At 34.6% G+C, this 9,215-nt stretch overlaps 1 long non-coding RNA gene across 1 annotated transcript in view; it reads left to right on the top strand.

Annotated features, from left to right (window-relative positions):
* The window catches only part of LOC141553280 (uncharacterized), a 68,161-nt gene extending 61,553 nt beyond the window's left edge, over positions 1-6,608 (top strand). Inside the window, exon 3 of the long non-coding RNA XR_012485366.1 lies at positions 6,454-6,608. This is a non-coding gene — a long non-coding RNA (uncharacterized LOC141553280). The remainder of the gene's footprint in view (positions 1-6,453) is intronic.
* Positions 6,609-9,215: the final 2,607 nt, after the last annotated feature.

The raw sequence follows: 9,215 nt of genomic DNA on the forward strand, positions 1-9,215 counted from the left end.
CAAGGTAATTTGTGTGGTTTGGTGACTATCTTCCATGTGCATGATAGGATATGAAAGGAAAGGAAATGATAGGAAAGTTCAGGCTGAGAATGATTCCTATGAACTGTATAAGGCACAGAGGGGCAAAGTAAACGGTAAATCTGAGAAGAGCAGAAGGCCAGAGCTTTCACAGATAACAGCTAAGGAGGAATAGGGCAGCAATGATAACTATCATCCTAAGACCATTGCTTGAAGCTCATCTATTTAGTAGAAGGTAAAACTGTGCTGACCGAGGGTTTCCAACCAAAACACAGCTCTTTCTAGCCTCAGAAGTTAGTTTTCAGCAGTTATTTTTTTTTTAAATTTCCATCCTTTCTCACTGGCTCACTATCTATGGGAGACTGTAATCCATTTTTTTTGTATGGAAAGCTAAAATAGCTATTTATGCTATTTCTCTCTTTCAGTGAAGGGATTTGCTATTTGATTTGATTATTCCCACCTATCTCTTGGTAAGGATTGCATGGAATAGAGGTTCAACCTGTTTTCACAGAATTGTGAATAGCCCAAATATCCTAACAATGAACCTTGTGCAGCAAAGAAATTTGTTGTTGTCATTTTCAGTCCTGTTTGACTTTTCCTGACTCCATTTGGGGCTTATTGGCAAAGACACTGGAATTGTTTACCATTTCCTTTTCCATTTTACAGATGAGGAAACTGAGACAAATGGAGAAAATGACTTGCCTAGGGTCACACTGCTAGTAAGTGTCTGAGGCCACATTTAAACTCAGGAAGATGAGTTGTTTTGATTCAACCCCAGAACTTTATCCACTGTGCCATTTCCCAAAAAATTCTTAGAATGAAATGGAAATGTTTAAGACTGAAGAAGAAAAGGCTTAGAGGGGGACATGATAGCTGCTTTCAAGCATTATAAAGTCTGTTATGTAAAAGAAGAATTAATCTTGATTTACTTGATCCCAGAGGGTAGAATTCAAAACAATGGCTGGAAATTGCAGAGAGGCAGATTTCATCCAAAAAGAAGGAATAATTTCCTATTAGCCATACTCAGGATTGTGCCCAGAATGCACACATCTGAACACACAAAGACACATAGAAATACATACAATGAATGAGTAAAAATTATTTATTAAGTACTAATTTTATGCCAGCCACTCTACTAGGGGTTAGAACTACAAACAGAAAAAAGCAAGATGCCCCCTCTGCCCTTAAAAGAAAATTCTCCCCTGCCCAATTTCCAATAGGGATTTATGTTACCTTTCTGATTTATAGGATGACTTTATGTGTCTCAAGAGTTACCACAGAATCAGTCTCTGCAACCATGATCCCAGCCACCCCTAACCTTAATAGTATATATGATTGTGAAGGACATGGTTGGAGGCACATGACATCTCTGTGCATTGTTGCTCTTCAGGTCTATGATTCCCTGCAAAGTCTAACTTTAGCCATTCTTTTTATTTCCATTACTCCACTTCTCTCTCAGCATCTGAGAGACTGTTACCAATTGTTTTCTTCCAGAAACTCTAGGGGTGCAGATCTGTGAATAGCTGGGTACCTTTTCTCTCTGTCCTGTCATTATACCCAGACCCTGACCATAAATAAATGAAGTACACAAAGAAATCCTTTTTATGCTTGTTGAACATATTTCTCCTATGAAGGCTTATCTCTTTCTAATGGTTAGGTTGTAAAACATTGAGATTCTCTGTGCCATTTCCCTAGAGAAAATGTACATTTGAAGCTTGGAATAGCTGAGGGAAAACACGGGAGGTCATGTCATATGTATAAACAGGAACGCAAAAGCAAGGAACTTGGGAACAGATTGTGGGACAGAAAATCAGAGCAAGCCAACAGCTACTCCAAGTGAGGCTTTTCTTAAAGGCAAGAGGATTGGATCAAGTTTTAGAGAACTTAAGAGAGCTGGTTGAAATAGCTTTATTCCCCATCGACAAAAGAGCTGTGGTTTTGTCAGTAGGGAACTTCCAATACTGATGCAGATATATCCTAGGGACTTTCTAAAGTTCATGAATGTCAGATAAATTTCCCAGAGTCACAAATTTAGTAACATAAGGAGTAAGAGTCAAACCAAGTCCTCTTTAACTCCAGGCCCAACACTATACCCACTCTACCACAATATTTTTGAAGGATATAAGTCCTTAGGGTCATAGATACATAGATATATAGAGGATGTCCAGTCTAATACCCTCAATATACTTTATGGAAGGATTGTAACATGCTCCATCTCAATCGATTGATCAAAAGTATAAACTTGTCTTACTAATTTGAGAGTATTAAAGTGTTTGGTAGTGAGTGAATGAAAGAAAGATAATACTGCACTGAAAACATCTCATGATTGTAAGTCTAAGTCAAACTTCTTGGCTCAAAAAGTAAACAAAAAGACAGGAGAATAAGAGAGAGAGAAACAGACAGAGACAGAGAGAGAAAATGAGGCATCGAGAGAGAGACAGAGACAGAAACAGAGACAGAGGCAGACAGACAAAGAGAGAGAAACAGACAGACAGACAGAGAGAAACAGAGAGACAGACAGACAGACAGAGACAGAGACACAGAGAGAGAGTGTGTGTCAAGATGGCAGAGTGAGAGGAAGCTTTTTATTTTGTTTCACCTGGCACACTTCCCCCATGACTACTTAGAAAAAATGAGTTAGACCAAATTCTATTGAAAAGCCAATTAAAAAGTCACATTGCATCATTTTTCAGGAGAGGACAGTTTAGAAAGACAAAATGTTCTATAGATATTGGAACAGGAAATAGCCAGGATCATAGCACAGAAACAGCACTAGGGAACATTTTACACCATAGGATGGTAGGGATATTGAGACTGAACACCGGGTCAAGAAGCACTGGAGCAGAAAGAGATGCCAGGGATCCCCTGAACTAGTTCTGGGTGCAGGAATGTGGATCATCTGGCAGCTCTGTTATAGATTACCCAGTTCTGGGTCATATTTCCAGAGCAGAAAGCAATCCCAAGTAAGCAGAGCCCTTTCTGGGTACAAAACAAGGCACAAGTTCCAGAAACTTAACTGTATAGCTCTGAATCCAAGAGAAGAGCAAAGACTCAATTCTAATTTTAGTCCCACACTTAAACTATATTAGAATAATTAGGGCAGGTGGCCAAGGACAAATTGGAACAAGGAGTTCAGTCACTCTGAACCTGCAGAACTTCCTATGATGCTAAAAATGACAGAGTTCAGCAGTAGTCTAATGAAACTCAATCATAAAAAAAAGATCCAAACCTGAATTAATAACTTGCAGAGGCTAGACCAGAAGGGCAGGAAATAAGCCTCTCCATGAATTACACAACTTTACAAATATCAAAAAATTTGAAGATCCCTAAACTGAACTGTGAAAACATCAAAAACACATTAAAAAACATATAATCTTGGACCACACATCCTCTATTCCACCATCAAAAGTTAGCAGACCCATACAAAATATTTAAAATCAAGAAATAAAAGAATGAGCAAACAAGCAAAAAAAAAAGACCATTAAAATCTGTTATAAAGAAAGAAAAGCTAAAGATACAGCCAGAGAAGAAATTAATTTTGAAAATGAATATAAGCAAAACTTTAGAGAATAATGCAGATTGGAAATAATTTCAACAAGAATTTCTAAAAGAGATCAATAAAAATAGAATGTTTTCCTTTTGTTTTCTACTGAATAAGGGAAGGAAAAAGAGAAAAAGAAATGGGTAGCTATGCATGATAGCTATGAAAAGAGAATTAACAAGTTGGTAAAAGAGGTAACAAACATGCATGAAGGTAACTCCTTAAAAATTAGACTTAACCAGATTAAAAGATAAAAGCAAATGACTTTATGAGATATTAAGAAAGTTATTAAAAGTCAAAAGACTGAAAAATAACCACAGAAGAAAATGTGAATTACCTTGTAGGAAAACAATTGACCTGCCAAATACATTGAAGAGAGATAATTTAAGAATTGTTCGACTACCTGGATTACAGGAACAAAAAAATAATCTGGATATCATGTTTCAAGAAATGACAAAGAGTTTTCTAAGGGTCAATGTTGAAAAATCATCCATGATTATGTCTTGAAAATAAAAAGTCTTAATTAAAAAAAAAAAAAGAAATTACAAAGGGAAACTGCTTAACTGTATTATAAGCAGAAGGACAGGTATAAAATTTTTTTATTTTTTTCTGATTATACATGTACATTAATTTTAATATATATTTCTTTATGAATCATGTTGGGAAAGAAAAATCAGAACAAAAGGAAAAATCATGAGAGGAAAAAAAGCAGAAAAAAGTGAACAAAACATATGTTGATTTACATTCAATCTCCATAGTTCTCTTTCTGGATACAGATGGCATTTTCTATACAAAGTTTATTGGGAATTAATGAGAAGAACCAAGTCTTTCATTTTTGATCATCACACAACCTTGCTATTACTATATATAATGTATTCCTGGTTCTGTTTGTTTCATTCAGCATAAGTTCATGTAAATCTTTCTTTCTTAGATTTTTTTCCCCTCCTTTATGATTTCTTTGGCATACAGACCCAGTAGAAACACTGCTGGATCAAAGGATAAACACAGTTTGATAGCCCTTTGAGCATAATTCCAAATTGCTCTTCAGAATGGTTAGATCATTTCACAATTCCACCAATAGCATATTAGTGTCCCAGTTTTCTCACATCTCCTCCAATATTTACCACTATCTTTTCCTGTTATCTTAGCCAATCTGAAAGGTGTGAGGTGATTTAGAGCACTTTTTATACAATTTTTATACAATTAGAAATGACTTTAATTTTTTCATCTGAAAATTGTCTGTTCATATCCTTTGACCATTTACCAATTGAGGAATGATTTGTATTCTTATAAGCTTGAAATAATTTTTATATATTTTAAAGATGAAGCCTTTATCAGAAACATTGACTATAAATTGTTTTCTCAGTTTTGTTTAAGAAATGTATAAATTAAAATAATCCATTAATAACCTCCTAAATGAAATTCCAAAATGAAACCTTCAAGGAATATTATAGACAAAATCCAGAAATTCCAGTTCAAAAAGAAAATACAGTAAACAGTCATAAAAAAATTACACACTATTGAGTCATAGTAAGGATCATATAAAATTTAGCAACCACTGCTATAAAGAAACAGAGGCTTTAAAATATTATATTCCAGCAGGTAAAAGAGCTAGAATTATAACTAATAATTACCTACCTGGCAGACTAAATATAATTCTATAGGGGGAAATGAAGATTTATTGAAATAGAGGACTTTAAAGTAGTTCTGATTAAAAAATCAGAGTTAAATAGGAAATTTGATGTTCAACATGGAATTCAAGTTAAGCATTAAAAAGGTAAACGTAAGTGAAGTTAAACTGTTTATATTCTTATGTGAAGAGATGATACATTTAACCACTCCTAATTGTATTATTTGTAAACATATGAGTTGACATCTAAGTAGAAAGAAAGTCAAGGTCTGGATGGTCTAAAAAGTAGAAGGATAGCAAAGAGGAATATTTTAGAAGAAGAGAGAATGAAGAATTAGAAAGGAAGAATATATATATATATATATATATATATATATATATATATATATATATATATATATATATATATATATACCCGCAGCTGGATACAGAAATTCAGAAATTCATCTTATCAAATAGGAAAGTAGCAGGGAAAGGCATAGCAGAAGAGAAGAGTAATAGGAAAAATATCTAAAATGAGTCAGTGATTAGAGGCAAAACAGACTTTTAAAAAGAAATTGGAGAAGATAAGGGAGAGATCCATGAGTAGGGGGAGATTAATAGTAAGGCAAGTTAAAGAGCAAAGAGTTAGTAGGGAGAGAAAATAAACACTACAACAAGGATCAAGAATAAAATTTATTAGAAAACAGGATTAATAATCATTGATAATAAAAAAAACTTATGTTTAATTCAAATAAGATTAATCAAGAGAGAAATCTACATTATATGTCAGCCATATTAATATTGTTTTAGATGCATGTTTGCATATGCACAAATGCATATATATATATGTATACATATATATGTATACATATATATGTACATCTGGGTATATGTATTATATATATATAAATGTATTGTATATGTAGATATATATATATGTGTGTGTGTGTGTGTGTGTGTGTGTGTGTATGTGTGTATGTGTGCATGGGTGAGTAGAACTGTGTGTGTATTTGTATGTGTGCTTAACTGTAGCCTTTTGGGGGGAGATGCAGGGAAAAAGGGGGGAAAAGGGAAAAGAAGCCAAAGAAAGATGGACACTCATAAATATAATCTCTTATTTTATATGCTTTCTTGAAATAGAAATTTATTGATATATATTTTGAATGCTCTCTAATGTTCTGTGCACATAACAATGTTTTGTTTTGTCTTTTCTTAATTTTGCTTTTCTATATTTCTTTTTCCATTCTGTTTTTCTTATTTTGCCTTTAATTTCATAAAAAAGAAAAAATGGGAAGAAAAAAAAAGACAACAAGAAGAAGAAAAGTGAGAAGAGAAGAAGGAGAAGAAGGAGGAGGAGGAGAAGGAGAAGAAGAAGGCAGTTATGCATGCAAGAATAGGGTGAAAGGAAGTACATAGTCAGCAGTTATGGCTATGAATGTTAATAAGATTAATTTACCTATAAAATAGCATAGGGTATATGAATAAAAAGAAAGTAGAATCCAACAATATGCTGTGTGTATGTGTATCTGTATGTGTATATGTGTGTGTTTGAGAGCTGAGGATTGAAGACCCCTGAGAGGGAATTTTCTTTGTGGGAGTAAGGGTGTAAATATGAGCAGGGGAGAACAACCAGTGCTTCCATTCCACCCTGATCATAGAATTAGAAAGTTTGGATCAGTAGGAAGTAACATATCCAACTGGATTCAGAGAAAGATATGCTGAAGCAAAAAGGTAAAGAAAAAATTCAGTATTTACAGATGGAAATGATGAAGTTATGATTTTTTTTCTCTTCAAAAGATCAGATGACTTGGAAGTGATTGATATTGTCCACCAGAACTGGTAACAGCAACTCTGGAGCAGCAATGGCCGATAGCAGCCCCTGCTTTGGGAGCTAAGAGATACACCAAAGACAAACTCAACATAGTATGAAAAAGCAGCTTCAGGGAATTTAATTTGCTAGTGCAGATCTGCTCTCTCCAGCAGCCTGGTGAGTGGAGGAAAACAACACATTGGGGAGGGTTCCGTTTGTAACCACTATGCTAACTGTACCTACTAAGTAAATATCCTTTCTAAAAGCTAATTAGGTTTGATGGTAAATCAATGGGTAGCACACTGGCAGAGGTCATAGCTGACAGTGGTATGAAGCCCCCGTGGATGCTCAGAATTACTCTAGGGAATAGCAGTAATCCCTTTCTGTAATCTTCTCCCAGCTGAGTGAAAGTTGGAGATGTAGTTTAAAGAGTTATGAAAGGAGCTACATAGAGATGAGAAAAACTGAGGCATAGAGAAATTAATTGAATTGCAAAAGGTCCCTTTTATGTTTGTCTGATATATTTGTAATAAGTGGGAAAGTCAGGATTTGGATCCATGTTTTCTGACTCAAAATTCAGCCCTCTTTCCATTGTACTATGTGCCTTTCATTCCTCATTTATCACCTGTAATAAGCTAGGGAAGACAGGACCAGAATTACAAAGAGGACTTTGAACAGATAAGAAATAGGATAAAGCTCAGTTTCTAACCATTTGCATTGTTTGTAACAGTTAAGATAATAATGCAGTACACCCTTTATATTTATAAATTAACTTTCTTTCATTCTTTTTTTGATTATTTCATGTGCTTTTATATTGTTTATCTATATAAAAAGAGAATATCTATTCCTATTTTCTTGCTCTAAATAAGTAATTATATTTCCTTATAGTAAACACCCTGAAAATATAGAGCAGTACATTATGGTTTGTCTTCATTTTCCACTCCAGAATATAGTCAAAACCACTGTTGTTTTTCTCTAACTCAATGGGGGTACTACTAATCACCTCACAACAACACTAGACTTACAGCAGAGTATTTTGGGAAGCATTAAACTAGTGCCTTAACATCCTCCTCTCTTTCTGCTCTCTGCCTTAACTTTGAAAGAAATGGCCAAAGTTGGCACAGTCATATAGCAGAATAAAGAGATGTGAAAGGAGGTTTTTAAAAAATATACGTTAAAAAAACACAATAAAAACTAGGAAAATATATTTCATAATACTCTTTCACATTTTCAAACACTTTGAGCCCTTCATAGCCATTATCTTATTTAAATATCCCAATAAGCCTGAGGAGGGAGGTTTTATAAATAAGGAAATTGAGGTTGAGAGGCAAAAAACAAACAAAAAACAACAACAAAAACAACTTTTTCATGGATACATATTTATTGTCAGAGAGAGAACAAGAAACTGAATTTCCTGTAAGCCATGCACATCCAGCTGCTTCCCACAAGGCCTTTTATGTCATGGATCACACCTTGCAGAGTCCCACCCCTAGATTACTCTTTAATCAAATTTCTATCCCATTCCCCACACATAAGCATTCCAAACCTTCTTATTTTTTGCTTAAATGTGAGTTCCTAGTATTTACCACAGTATCTAGCACATAATACACAATAAATATTTTTATCTAATCTAATCTCTCCCTGTGCTGCCCTCAGACTCTCAGGTAAGCATTTTGACTCATACTTCACCAAAAAATCAAGGCCATTTGCTATGAACTCCCTTTTACTTTTTTCTCCTTTGCCTCACTTTGAAATCATTTCACACAATCTCTTTCTTCCTTCTAGTATCTGATAAAGAAGGACCCCTCTCTTCAAAAGGTCAACCCCTTCACAAATGATATTAATCGTATTCCCTCTCTTCTCTAGCAGATTGCCCTAATAATCCAGACTCTTCCTCCAATCCTCATTCTTTCTCTCTCTCATCCATTCTTCCTTTCCTCATGTCTCCAAATATGTCCATTTCTCCACTATCCTTAAAAAAAAACACTTCCTAGATGCTGCTAGCTATCATTTTATCTAGTAACTAGTAGTTTCAGTCGAAACTATTCTCTAAAATTATCAGTGGTCACTTGATGGCCAAATTGAATGATTGCCTTTTCTCAATGCTCATCCTTCTTGGATGGGCAGCTTTTGGTACTGTGACTATTATCATCTTGAGTATTCATCCTCCCTGGATTTGCATGAGATTGCTCCCTCCTGGTTCTTTTTCTTTCTGACAACTCTTTCTTAGCTTC

Source organism: Sminthopsis crassicaudata, chromosome 2 (assembly GCF_048593235.1).
Source record: "Sminthopsis crassicaudata isolate SCR6 chromosome 2, ASM4859323v1, whole genome shotgun sequence".
Classification (NCBI taxonomy): Eukaryota; Metazoa; Chordata; class Mammalia; order Dasyuromorphia; family Dasyuridae; genus Sminthopsis; species Sminthopsis crassicaudata.